The sequence below is a fragment of the Cryptomeria japonica genome, chromosome 2, assembly GCF_030272615.1.
Source record: "Cryptomeria japonica chromosome 2, Sugi_1.0, whole genome shotgun sequence".
Taxonomy (NCBI): domain Eukaryota; kingdom Viridiplantae; phylum Streptophyta; class Pinopsida; order Cupressales; family Cupressaceae; genus Cryptomeria; species Cryptomeria japonica.
Genome location: NC_081406.1, coordinates 153554882 through 153569219, shown reverse-complemented (window position 1 = coordinate 153569219; position 14338 = coordinate 153554882).

Sequence of the window (14338 nt, the reverse complement as noted above, 5' to 3'; positions counted from 1 at the left end):
GAAAGAGAGAAAAACCCAATGGGAAAAAACCCTCCCCCAAAAGAGAGATGAAAACTAGATACAAAGAACTCTTATAGAAGTATGTGAAGAACAAAACCCCACGTGAGCAAAAATTCCCCCCCATATGAGAGAAGAAGAAGAGCGACTAGGAAGCCCCCCCCCCCCAATTTGGAATCTGCACCAATGATAGAAGCTCAATGATGAATGAAGAAACTACTCCATGAATGTCAAACAACATTCCTCCCCTTAGGAAGAAACAAAACCAAAGGTGGATCCAAAAAGTCTTCCCAACCATGAAAGGAAGATGGAGAAAAAATACTCATGATGAAAGGAATCTCTAAAAACTGTTCAAGTGTCCCCATGTCAATGCTGAAAGGTGCCCCCTCCAAAGGTGGTAAATTGTGCCACACTGCTAAAAAAGGCACTCTAAGATCTAGTGGAGATGAATGTAGAACAATATCCAAAGACTCATATGTCTCCTCAAAAGATAAAGAGACCTCCTCCAAGTGTTGTACAAAAGTATCCACAATCATGTCAACCTCTAAAGATTGATCATGTAGAGAATGCACAAGAGGGTCAGATTGATCCCTCACAACAATCAAAGAAGGATCATCTTCATCAAAGAGAAGATGGATGTCATGAATGGTATCTCCCAAATCTGCAATGTAGGAGTCCACAAACAAACCTGCAATGTCTGTCAAGTAGGCATCCCAATCAACTGAAGCTGGAAGACATGAAATATCCTACTGCACTGAATCATAAGAAGGCAAAACTATTGCACTAGCTGCATCATTAGGTGCAATAGGTGGTGTGATATCAATAGAAGGAGATGAAATGCAAGGCTCAAGAATGGGGTCACATGTGAGAATCCCCAAGTTCAAATGCCCAAAGTTCTCCTCAAAATCTAAATCATCAACATAGGAAGAATCAACCTTATCAATAGGACCAAAATCTGAAAAAGAGTACAACCGAGATGCATGATCAACCACCCCAGTCGCAATGATAGCTCCACTCTCCAAGTCTCTAATGATAACTGAATCAGGTGTGAACTCCACAGTTTTCCTAGTTGCCCCATGTGTGATTTGATAGATGGAAAGAAGATTATTTGTCAAGTGGGGTACACACAACACATCATTGAAGGAGTTATCCCCAATGGCAATAGATCATTTCCCAATCACATCCATGTATGTATGATTGCCCATCAAAAACTGCGGCATGTGGCAAGGCTCAAATGTAGAAAACATAGACTGCGAAGATGCCATATGATGAGAAGCCCCTTAATCTAGAAGCCATCTCCCTGAATCATGACTTGTAGTAGCACAAAGAGCTTGTCCCTTGCCTTTATCTGTTCCAAAAGAGTGACCCTTTCCTTTATCTTTGGAAGAAGAAGCCGATGTAGACATTCTAGAAGGTAGGTTGATTCTATTCTTCTCAAGAAGATTATTTAACTCATCAATATCCTTCTTATAACAATGATGTTCATCATGTCCCGATTTCTTGCAATATTCACAAAAAAGATTATCCTTATAAGATTTCCTCTTAGGTGAGGATGGTGAATCACCTTGTTGTGGAGAGGAAGATTGTGCTCCATCTTGTTGTGGTTTAGACTTAGGTTGCTTTTGATTCTTGTCTTTTCCTTGATTACTTTGATTCCCTTTGTTAGCCACCAAAGCTTGTGACTTTGAAGATTTGAGAATCCCCATCGTGGTCAACTTAGATTGCTCAAGTATCAACATCTCCATGAATGAATCAAATGAGGGAGAAGTGTATGAGGAACCTTGAGCTAACCTATGGGTGTGAAAGCTAGATACAAAGGCTGCATACTCTGAAGGAAGCTTGTCCAACAAGTTATAAACTAATTGAGCATCCTTTTTGTCAATTCCACAATCCTTTAGCTTTGCTCTTAACTCAGTTGCTTTTGTGACATAATCTTGGATTGTATCAAAATCCTTGGGATCCAAAGTTGTGAGTTCACTATCAAGCTTGTAGCCCTTAATCTCATCAACTTGACCATACAATTTCTAAAAAATATCGCAAGCCTCTTTAATTGTTGTACACTTATCAATGTGAAAAATGAGGTCATCTGATACATACTTTCTAAGAGTTCCAAGTGCCATAGCATTCTTAGTAAGCCATTCAATTTGAGCATTAGGATCAGCCTTAGGATTAGGTGGTGCTATAATAGTTTCATTTACATAATGAATGAGTCCTTTTTCCATTAGTTTACTCAATGCCTTAATTTTCCATGATGCCTAATTATGAGGAGTGAAAAGTGGAAATTTAGGAGAGCCCATAGCACCAAAATGAAAAAAATACAAGATAAAGAGAGGCACAATCACACAAGACACCCCCCCAAAATACTCAATTAAGAAACCCCCCAAAATGGTGATTTTGGCACTCTATACTTAGTGTGTATTCAATGAGCCACTTGCAAAACAAGGCAAAGTGGATTTCTGATTTCAATTTACAACTTCTCAAAATGAGATCTAAGAGACTTCAACAAATACTACTAGTGATCTAAACTGAGATCCAAACAAAATGCAAGTACCAAATATGCCAAAAATGGCCAAATACTGAAAGTACAATTTCTACTTAAAATCACTGCAAACAGATGGCAAATTATGAAAGTAGATGAAAACATATGCACTAAAAAAAAAAACGGCACCTGAAAAAGAGTCCATATGAGCCCAAACGAAGCCTCCAAAGTTGTTAAAAATCAGAATTTCACGATTTCTGCAAAACCTGTATCTAAAATTAGAAAAATTTTGCACCACTGTATAGATCACGAAATTCTACCCCAAAAAAAAAAAAATTGCTCATAAAAACAAGTCCAAATGAGTGAGATATTGCTATTTGAAAATTGCCTGCAAAATTATAATTTCTGGAAAATTTCCGCCGCAACGTCAAACTTCAAATGTCTCTAGATTTGGCCTCTGAAGTCTGATTTGGATGAAACAAAAGGCAAAAATGACTTTCTTGGTCCTCCTAAATCCAATGGTAACCTCAAATTTGACCCATCAAGCTTCAATAATAACCTGTAATAGAAAGTTCCAAAATACACAATACCAAATAGCATCAATTTCTCTCAATTAGCAAACCAATGACACTCTAATGGCTCTGATACCATGTGAGATTTTGCCAAGATCTAGAGGCAATGGAAAGCACAAATAGAGAAAACAAAAATAGATCATAGGAATAAATTGTATTCTATCAAGAGAAAATGCTGATCAACTGGATCATCAATCGATCGTTACATACAATGAATATGAGCTTGCTATATAGGTAAGGCTATATGGATATGTGAGCACACAAACATGACATGTGGCTCAATAAGAAACAAGGGTAGGTAGGAAATAGGTGTGGGTAGGTAGGAGAAACGATATAATAGTCCATATGAGGTGGATCACCCACTGAATGTGAAGTGTAACAACAAGATCAACACCATAAAAGGTGGAAATTCTCCTACACACACTATCCCAATGTGGCACAAACACCCAAGTGTCTCATACCCAAACTACTATGAAATGCATTTCCTAAGTAAACTTAAGTAAGGTGTAATAATATCCATGATGAATAATTATTTACACCAACATATTCAAGTGTACGCCAATGAAGTTGTACTTAGAAGTTTCCTACTTGCAAACTCTTACAAAGCATTAGGAAAACATTATGTTTACTATTACACATGTGCCACCCTCTTCCTCCTACAAGGGTCCTCCTCCTCAAGGGCACAAACATGATTACAACTGTAGTGTCCAATCCAAATACCATTCTTATGGCTCACATGGTTTTCCTCACTATCAAGAATGTGGTCACTGGTCCCCATAAAAATATGGTTAATCTAACTTTTCTCAACCTCATGACAGAGTACATTTGGATGGAAAAACAATGACAAGGACCCTCAGTTGACTCTTGTTATTTCTCTTGTTGATATTTATCCTACTAATTAAGAGAAAGATAAAGATAAAGAGGATGGTACAATCATTATGGGTTGAGATTCAATCCTTGACGACCACTTGGCCTTCTAGATGATAGGACAAACCCTCTAACAAAGCCCTACCTCTTATTATTGTTGGAATTACACTAGATATTTAATTATATGACCACTTTTATATATAGTTTATAACTAATGTATACTTTATTTCTCTTTATATATTAATACAATAAATATATTATTTCTTAATAATCAAATATCCTATTATATGATTAGATTAGATTCCATAACTTTTAACACAAAATCCTACATAAAATCTTTCATGGTTTGGAAACATATTATAATGAATTTATAAATTCTTTAATAGTGATGTGATTTTTATTAAGAAAAATTGCAAGACACCATTAAAGATAATCATCCAAAATAAAAAAAAATGCAAGATACTGACTGATATTGAAAATAACTAAGGGCCGGAGAAGGAATCTATGGTGGGGAGAAAACAAATATAATCCAACATTTATCATAATATGTGACCAAACACTCTCACTATCTTCCGTCACTTTGTTTAGAACATTTTTTTTAACTTTGACCAAAGATAGATAGCATTTGAAGTGTCCAAACTTTAAAACATGTTTTACTGAAAACCCATTCAACCCAAACACAAGACAAGTTTCTTGTGAGTACTGATTGCTCTGCAAGTCACAAAATTGGGCAGACTCAAAAAAAAAAATATAAAAAATACAGTGCCATTTCCAGGTAAACTCTTGAACAGGGAAGAGTTCAGAAAGCTTCCACTATAAACAGCACGACATTAACCACAAAATACCAATTTTTCTCTTAAATTGTCTAAATACTACAAAACTTTTGAAAAGAAATGGATTCAATCTGCAGGAGCACCAGTGGAATAATGTATTCAATTCTACATTCATATTTATCTATCCATATAGCTAGCAGAAGGAGAATGAAAAGAGTTCCTGCCTTCTTTTTTGGAGAAGGACCTGAATCCAAACAGGGCAGGGCTCACATTCAGTATTGAAGTCCCTGAAATATTGAGCAAATAGTTGGTCTTTAAGGCTTTGGGACTGTAATACTCCATTAAACCCTCATTCCTTGCATAGTAATGAGAGCTGTAGGCACTTGTCATGGCTGTGCTGGAATCCTCTGCCTTTGTTACAGTTATTTTGGATTTTCCATGTAAATAGTCCGCAGATTTACTACAACATGTCGCAGATTTAAACTCTTTTCTATTCGATTTACACCTGGAAAATGGTAAGACGCGCAGATAGTAATCCTTTCCACCTGCCTGCCTGCCGGCTTTGAGCTGCGCTTCCTGGCGGCAATTTCCGCTTTTGAAGGAGGAAACGATGGGAATCAAACTGGCGCAGGGTGCCTGGATTTTTCAAGACTCAGATGACGAGTCATGTTTCGCGGCTGAGATTCGATACCGCGACCTGGAGGCAGAATTTTGCCGTCTACGAACAGTTCATCGGCGTATGACAGGGTTTTGCTGCAGTTATTGACTGTGCAAAACTCAAATTCTTTGGCGTATTTCGTACAGATCATGTCTTCTCTCTTTGGCTTCTCTGACCAGGTTCTGTCAGTTGCCGAGAGATAGAAAGAAAATGAAATTCTTGGAGTTGCCCCCTCATTTTCAGTATCCCACCACGCCATTTGCTCTGTATTCACTCTCATTTTACAGAGCAAAGCCTTCATAAACCTACATAAAATATTGATCTTTCTTATCTCGGAGACGAAACCAGTCCAAGAAAAACCTATACAAATTTCAACAGCGTTCAGAGTAACGAAAAATTTGCTGAAATTTTTAACCAATTTTATGCTTGTAAAGAAGAGTTTATGAAAAAAATGTTATTTTTTCATCCATCATTCGAACAGAAATAAATAATAAGAAAACAAGATGCAGAAGCTTTTCCTTACATATCTCAGAGACAAAACGAGTCTAGAAAAAGGAACTATATAAATTTCACGCAACGTTCAGAAGAAGGAAAAATCTGATGAAAATTTTTACCAAATTTTATCTTTGTCAGGAGAAAATATTTTAGATCAGGCCTTATTATTCTTCATCGAAACAGATATAAATAATAAAGAACAAAATACAGAAGCTTTTCCTTACAATCTAATCGAGTGTTAACCTTGTCCATATACTTCATGCTTTCCAACAAACCTGAAACCTTTTTTCCGAGTTGAAATACTCTAAATATAATTGCAGACATAGTTACCAGGAGATGCAGGACACTCCTAGCCTATGGGACTAAATGCATAAAGGAATCGCTGTATTATATATAAATACAATGAAATTGTAAGAAAGACATTCCTATAATGGATTTTCTTGAACACTATGATCACAGGCATGGCCGGTCACAGAAAAATAATTTGATAAAAAAATTCAAACCAAGAAAATTTACAGAAGCTTTGGAAGCTTAAGAGAGCTCAAAGAATCGAAAGAAAAGCACAGAGCTCCTTTCAGAAATGCAAACTTAACCATCTATTTAGAAAACAGATATGTCTGGTAAAGTGCCAACACTCATCGGCATATCACAGGGTTTTGATGCAGTTATTTACCCAATCAATGGCCAATGGAGAAGACTCAATGGCCAATGGAGAAGACTCAATACAAGATTGTTGTCTTCTGCACTTTTGGTTCTACAAGACCAAGGTGGTTTCCCTTACAATACCTTATGATCTAATGCAAATTGCTACAGATATTGCATTGTAACAGATGGTTCTCAATGAAAATATGCTAAGGAAGGCTTGATTAACCTTGAATTCGACTCTGTTCTTAGTTATTCAACATTAATTCAACCATTCAATAGATCAATGCCTATTCTAGGGTATGGGTGAAAAAAGAGACTACAAAATAATTCCATCAACAAATTAAGTCTAACAAGTGGATATACATGTTAATGCTTTACATCGGCAAATCTGCTCATACTATCAAAGAGTTCTACTTACATATCCAAATTATGCATTCAAAATCATAATTATTTGATCAAAGCATTTTAACTCTTCTCTTGACAAATCCAAATATCCTTGATATATTGTATTCATATAATTTAAAATTTACAACTTCGATAAAGCTATATGATATTATCAATGATACTTCAAAAAATGGTTAACATTTGCCTTTAGAATCAAGCCTTCATAGTTTGTGCATGTTCTATATATGACCTATACTTAGCACTTTCTATTCTACGTACCCAATACAAAATTTCAACGCTTTCTGATAGCCTTAAATTCTCTTTTATAAAACAAGAGAGCAACAAGCGTCGGGCCATGTACTCATGTCACTTTTTCATTTGACAAACATTTTATATAGAAGAATATGCCCAAAGCATCTTTGTTGGCACATGGGACAAAAAATATTTGCACTGCTGAGAAGGAAAGTTGAAGCCAATGTATTGTGGGCCTTGATCAGGATTATGCATCCTCAAATTTGAATTTGATGGAAATGTAATGAAATAAATATAAAAAATGTAGTATGAAATGTTGGAAAACATAAATGACTAAGGCACTAAAATTCGATGATCCATTGAAATGCAAATTGAGCATAAGTTTCATCTTCATTTCATATTAGTAGACACTCGTGATCCATAGATCTGGCAAGGTTTCACATGATGTAAAGTATATCTCAAGATGCATCCATCCTTTGTTCACTCAACTACGCTAAGGTCTCCATGACAAAATTTATTGACAAGAATGATTTTTGATTAGTCAATGGGAGCATGACACTTCTCGTGCCATTGGAGATAAGTATACTCATGAGGCCACTAATAATCTTGCAATTGTTGCACAAGAGCCATATGTTCTCTCCATCTATTGTCTAATGTGACTTTGGTCTCCATGAGAAACTTAGTATATCCAATCTCCACTACAATTACCCTATCCAAGGTGATGTTAAACATTTGTGTATTCACTTTCTTCCTACCATCTAACAATAATTAAATTGTTGGCAATACTAACTCAAATTCCTCTTTCCAATCTTCTAAGCTTTTCACATGTAATTGATCATTTAAGATATCTAAGATAGATCAGTGTTGCAAGGTGTGAAATAAATCAATCGTTGATCTCATCGATTGCTCTACCTTTCATATGAATTGAAATTTATCAATAACCATCTTTGTCATTTTTTCTATTGGCCTCAAAGCTAGTGGAGCATCTGCATTGTGTTGTGTAATCAAACATATTGTTTGCAAAGTATGATATTTTGAGCACCATCTATCAAACATAGGTTTCAAGATAGGATAATTTTCTTTGTATTGTTGCAAAGCTTCTAACAAAGCATGGAAAACTACTATCTACCTCCTCTAGCTTATCAGTTATATTTACTAACCTATATTGAGGACATCCTTCAATGCATTCAAAATTTTGTCTTTGATCTTAGTTTTAGCCCTTACTAGAGCTTCTTCCAATATTTCAGTTCTTCCTATCCATTTTTCTTTTTTTTTCTCATCAATATTAATAGATAGGGTAGTACCAACAGGTGGTTTGTAAACAACTACAACGGAAAATGTAGGAGGAGGTGTAGTGCCCGAGTCTATGATTTTCTTTTAAAACTTTACATTCTCTATATACAAATCATTATATGCCTTTTGGACATCAACTTCTCACTTCTTCAATTTCTCATGTTCCTCATGCAAATTCTTAGTGGCTACTAGAGATGAGAAAATGGTTTGAGTGTTCACATGAATATATTAATCATAAAAACACAAGTAAATCATGAAAATGCAAGTGGTACTCTTATACCCTCTTCTCCTCCCTCGGATTGAGCCTTAGGTGAAGTGAAGAATGTGCCCCTTCTCCACTTGATTGGATTAGCTCTTTGATAGGATTGTGGAATGCTTTCCACTACATAACAAGAGGGATAGGATTGGATTGGATTGGATTTGAATGATGATGATGATGGATGAGAGGGATTTGTCTTAGATGAGGGAATATTTGGACATTATGATGGCATGATGGATGATTTTGGATCTTAAATGGATATCATAAGATTAGATGAAAGGTAAATATGGAGATGAGGGATGAGACCCCAATTTATAGATTGGAGGAGGCCAAAATGGAGGGCCAAGATTGATTTCAAAATGAAGTGTTGAGATTGATTTGAAATGGAGGAGGGGATTGAGAGGTCAAGGTGTGGGATTCAAGAGATTTGCCATAAAGGCATTTCTTGTCTCCACACCTCTCAAGGTACATCGGGAAGAGCTCCCACCTACATTGGGAAGAGAAAAAGGAATTAAAAATTCCTTAGAGAAAGGGGAGAGGAATTAAAAATTCCAAAATAAGATGATGTGTGGGAAGACTAAATGGATAAAGGAATTTTAAAGAGGAGGCATGGGGAGATTCAAAAAATTTGAATTTCTTTGAAATGATCAAAGTAATTAGGGATGTGAAAATGATTAAGGAGATCGATTAGGTGGATTAATGAGTTATTAAAGTGCAAGAGGGAGAGTTAAGAGGATGTGAAATGAGGAGAGAAAATGAGTGGAGAAATTTAAAATTGAGGAATAATGATAATCATGCTTCTAGAATAATTAATTAGGCTAAGTGAAGATTAGGAGAAGTGTATTGTAGGAATCACATGTCTTAAGTTAATTACGTAGAATTAATTAACTAAGAGGAATTTAGAAGAATTAATGATTGAGATGACTTTAGAAGAATGGGGAAATAATTAATTTATTGATAAATTAATTATTGGACTATAGTGATAAATTTATTAAATTTGATTTAATTAATTTTAAGAAGAAAGGGACCAACGCAATGAAATTAATTAATTATGTTAACAGGCTTAAATTAATTAAATATTAATTTAATTAATTTTAGGCATCTACATTTTTCCCCTCTTTGATATAGCATCACTAAGTGATGTTATATCAAAGAAGAATAAAACATAGTGGATGGAAAGGATAAGGACTAGTAGCATGATGCCCCAGTCATAAGTGAGATGATGAAGGATGACGAGGAGGTAGTGGTATGCCCCCTCGAGAGGACATGTGGGTTCAAAGAACACGGGTGTGCTCTCAAAATGGATTAGTGAACTAGAGGATTGAGGATGAAAGGATGTAAAAAAGATAATGATGATGAAGGGGGAGTGAATGAATTGGAGTCTCCAAGATAAATGGATAAGATGAATGAACAAAATGAAGTAAGTGGAATGGGATGAATGGATGGAATGGTGTGATGGATGGGATTTCTTGTTGTGCAGATGTGGAGAGCAAACCTAGTTTTGATTTTGCAACAGACTATCTACACCACTAACTATAGAAGTCAGGATGTTGTGAATATCTGATGCGTGGACTTAGACTCTCAGACAATAGGTATCCCTTGCACACAACCATGTAAACACCATATAGATGTAGATACAAGGTTGTCAGATCATACAATAGAAACCATCAAACATGCCATGCCACAAAAAATATGCCCTAGTATACACCAACCAAGACATGCTGAGATATAGGATGATCAAGGCAACCCTGAATAGGTATAGACCTAGGACACAAAATAAAAATCAAAGCAAAAAGATCAATCGTGCAAACAACATGCACATGTCCAACTGATATCTCTTTCCAAGAGTAGGATATGGATTTGGATAAACTGTCAAACATGGGAAGGATACATCCCGATGGACAGGTAATGGATTTGGATAAATTGCCAAACATGGGAAGGATGCATCCAATGGGCAAGTGATGGATTTGGATAAACTAACAAACATGGGAAGGATGCATCCCGATGGGCAGGAGGATTGGATAGATTGATAGGAGGCAAAAGATAAGCTAGTTTTGTGGGGTCTGTAGATGGGAGAATTTTCACATGGATTTGATTAGCACGGTATGGATGGGTGTTTGGATTCTGCGCAAGTCAATATAAGCTTAGATAGATGGGAAAAGCTCAGTTTTGATTGGGATAAAGATCAATGTGATGGGGATCATAAATGAATTGGATAATATGGTGGGAGGATTAATGGTTGAATGAGATTGGATGTCATGGGGAGTATGATTAAATACATGATAAGATTGGATTGTGGGTATAGGGTAAATGGATGGGGACCAATGACAAGGGAGAACCCAGGCTTGGTAAGAGGATGGATGGAGGAAGTGATTTCTTGGATAGGAGATGGAGGGATTAAGTATATGGATAGTGATAGGATATGGAGGACTAAAGGATGAAAGCTATGTGGAATGGGGATCCAAGAACTATGTTGCAAAGGAGAAAAATGCCCCACTAAAGGTAGTGCAATTAAGGATGGAAGGATGGTGGATAAAGATATATGAGATGGAAGGATAAAGTCCAAGGGATATGGATGGAGGAGGAATTAACGCTTGTTATTTCTAAAGCATGCATGGATATTATTTTGCCTTTATCTTGATCAAGATCAAAGGTATGGATTGAAGGATGGATTTGGATAGGATGAGATGGGGGATATGGATAGGATAGTCAAGGTCAAAGATAGGGAAGGAGGATGTACTTAGATAGGATGTGGATAGAGGATAAGGGATATGGACGATGTGAGTAGTAGGATGACCTAGATGAAGCTTTCCCCCAGGTGTAGAGCGCAAGAGGATGAGGGGATTACGCATGACACTTTTTTTCCAAGTTTTCATCATGGTACTTACCCAAGGCACCACAAGACGTGTTTTTCACCATTGGATGGATTTTTTTTATTTTTTTTTGAATTATTTGGAATAGTTTGGATGGATAAGGATAAGGATAAGAATAAGTAGATTTGAAAGATAGTGGATGTGTGGAATGGAGATGGAGGGAGGACTCAAGCATCCAGTTCCATGGATAGTATCCTTTAAAGATGTGCTATAATAGACAAATATAATTGGAGGCATGCTCATAGATGTTGGTAGAAATGGATGGGGATATGGAGGGGGATGGAGGGGAGTAAGGATTTATGCAAAGGTTTGGACTAAAGGAATGGGATAATGAAAAATGGATGTTGGATAATGGTTTTGAAATACTTGTGGATAAATGGATGGGGATGTGGGGAAGATAAACATTAGCACACACCTTGAGGGGTGGTGGAGTTGCGGAGGAGGGGATTTTGAATTAGATGGAGGATCAAATGTGGATTTTGTGACATGTGGATGTAGAATAGATAAAGGGGATGGTGGAATTAAGATAGTGGATCTTGAGACATAAGGGACCAAAATGGATTTTGAAGATGGAGGATTTGAGGACATGTGAGTGGAGGGATCTTTTGGATTAGCAAGTTTGGATGCCAATTTGAATTTCTCTTTGAGATATATTTCTTCTATGAGTAACATGGGAATCCACATAGTTTTTGATTTTTTCTTTTGGGGCCTTTGTGGCCTTTTGGATATTTCTTTCTTTTCGATCATATTCTTCTTTTCTTGAGCATGTCTTTCTGAGGGGACATATTGATCCTTGGATTTTTGTGGATTTCTAGCTTTATGCATTTTACATTTGGAATCCAAATTGCTTCCAATAGCAATTGTTTGGGTGTGTGAGGATGGATGACTTGGATATTTTATGGATGGTATGGTGGAAGGAGAGTATGGGAAGGAATTCAAGGATGTGTGCCTTTTTTTATTTTTCTTCGGGATCAATTGAGATGGTGGGGTGGTGGATGAAGGGATGTAAGGACCCAAGATGGATGGAAGTGATGCGTGATTTAGCGTTGGAACATAAGGACCCAAACTGGATGTGGATGAGGAAGGAATGGACTTTAGGGGTTTAAAAAATGGGCGATGGAAATGTTTGGATTCAGATGGAAGGATTTTAGCTCTAGAAGAAATGGAAGGTATAGAAACATCTTGAGCATGACCTTTATAGCCAAGACCATATGAAATTTCATTTTCTTTTACTTCAAGGGGTTCCAATATGCCTTGTTCACGAAGGCCTAACCCTTTGCCTTGATAATTCATTTTTTCACAGTTTTTTTTTCCAATAGGATACTTATTATTTTGGAAACAAGATACAAGTCCATTTTTAGGGGGATGTGAGGTGGAAGGAATTGTAAGCTCTTGGAGTAAACCATAGTGGATGAACATGGAAGAGCCAAGTTTATAGGTATGGGATCCATGGATGGATTGGCTAGGGGTGATGGGATCTTGTGTGGGATTGGGATCTTATGTGGGATTAGGATCGTGCAGAGGATGAGGATCATGTGTGGGATTAGGAGGAATGTTAGGATTGTAAGATGGATTGGGATCATGACATGGAGATGAAGGAATACTTTGATCTTGACTTGGGATGGGATCACGTGGTGGAGTGGGAGGGATTATTGGATCTTGAGATGGAAGGAGAGCATTGGATGGAGGGATTATTTCCACTTGAGAGGGGGTGGAGGTGATGGGATCATGAGATAAAGTGGAGGGTAGACATATATTTTGATATGGAGCGACATCATGATATGGAGCGACATCATGAGATGGAGGGATGTGTTGATCTTGAGATGGAGAGGAATCTATGCTTGCATGCTCTAGAACAAGCTCGTGACATGTTGGGGGTTGGGGGGATGTTGTGATGGAGGAGGTGGATTATTTGACTTGGATAGATGGGGAGATGGAAGTATCTTTATTTGGAGAGGATAGAGGTGGATGGAGGACTTGGGGGGATTGGGAAACTTTGTTTTGAGGTGGGTATTTTGTCTCATTTTCATGCATTTCTTGGGTTAAATTGTGGAGAAAGGACTTGGAGGATGGGGATGGTGTGGATTTTAGAGGATTGGGATTATGTGAAGGTTTAGGATTAGATGGAATATTGGATTGGGATGTGGATGGGGGAGAAGATGAAGGTATAGATGTTGGATAGGAGAGGTATGTGGATGAAGGATATCATGTGAAGATATGGATGGGGAATAAGATGGATTTTCCTTGTCAAAGGTAGGGGAAGGATAAGGGCTATGAGATGGACTAGGATTGGATATAGTGCGTTGAGGTGGAATGGATGAAGATATGGTAGATGGATGGGAGGTTATGGGATTAAATTCATAAGTGGGTTGGGGTGGGCATGATTGACAAGGTGATCCATGAACTTCCATGAGCATTTTCTCATGCCAAGATTTGATGTTTGGATTTTGGATTTTGGTTGGAGAAGGTCTTTGATAAGAATTGTGATCAAGGAGTTCAACTCTTTGGGTAGCCATCTTTTATTTTTTTGAGCGTGTGTAGACCATGCAAGGCTAGCCTCAAAATGATGAGATTAGGAAGACAATTTGGAATTGGATGGATAGACTTGATTTAAGAAAAATCATGAGATGATGTTAGATGAAGATGAGGATTAGGACTTATAAAATTTGGATTGGATTGAGAAATTTTTCAATTTGATTTGATTTGCTTGGATTGGATTGGGTTTTATTTGATTCAATTGGATTGGATTGGTCCTTGTATTAGGACAATATTGATTTAGATTAAGATGAAA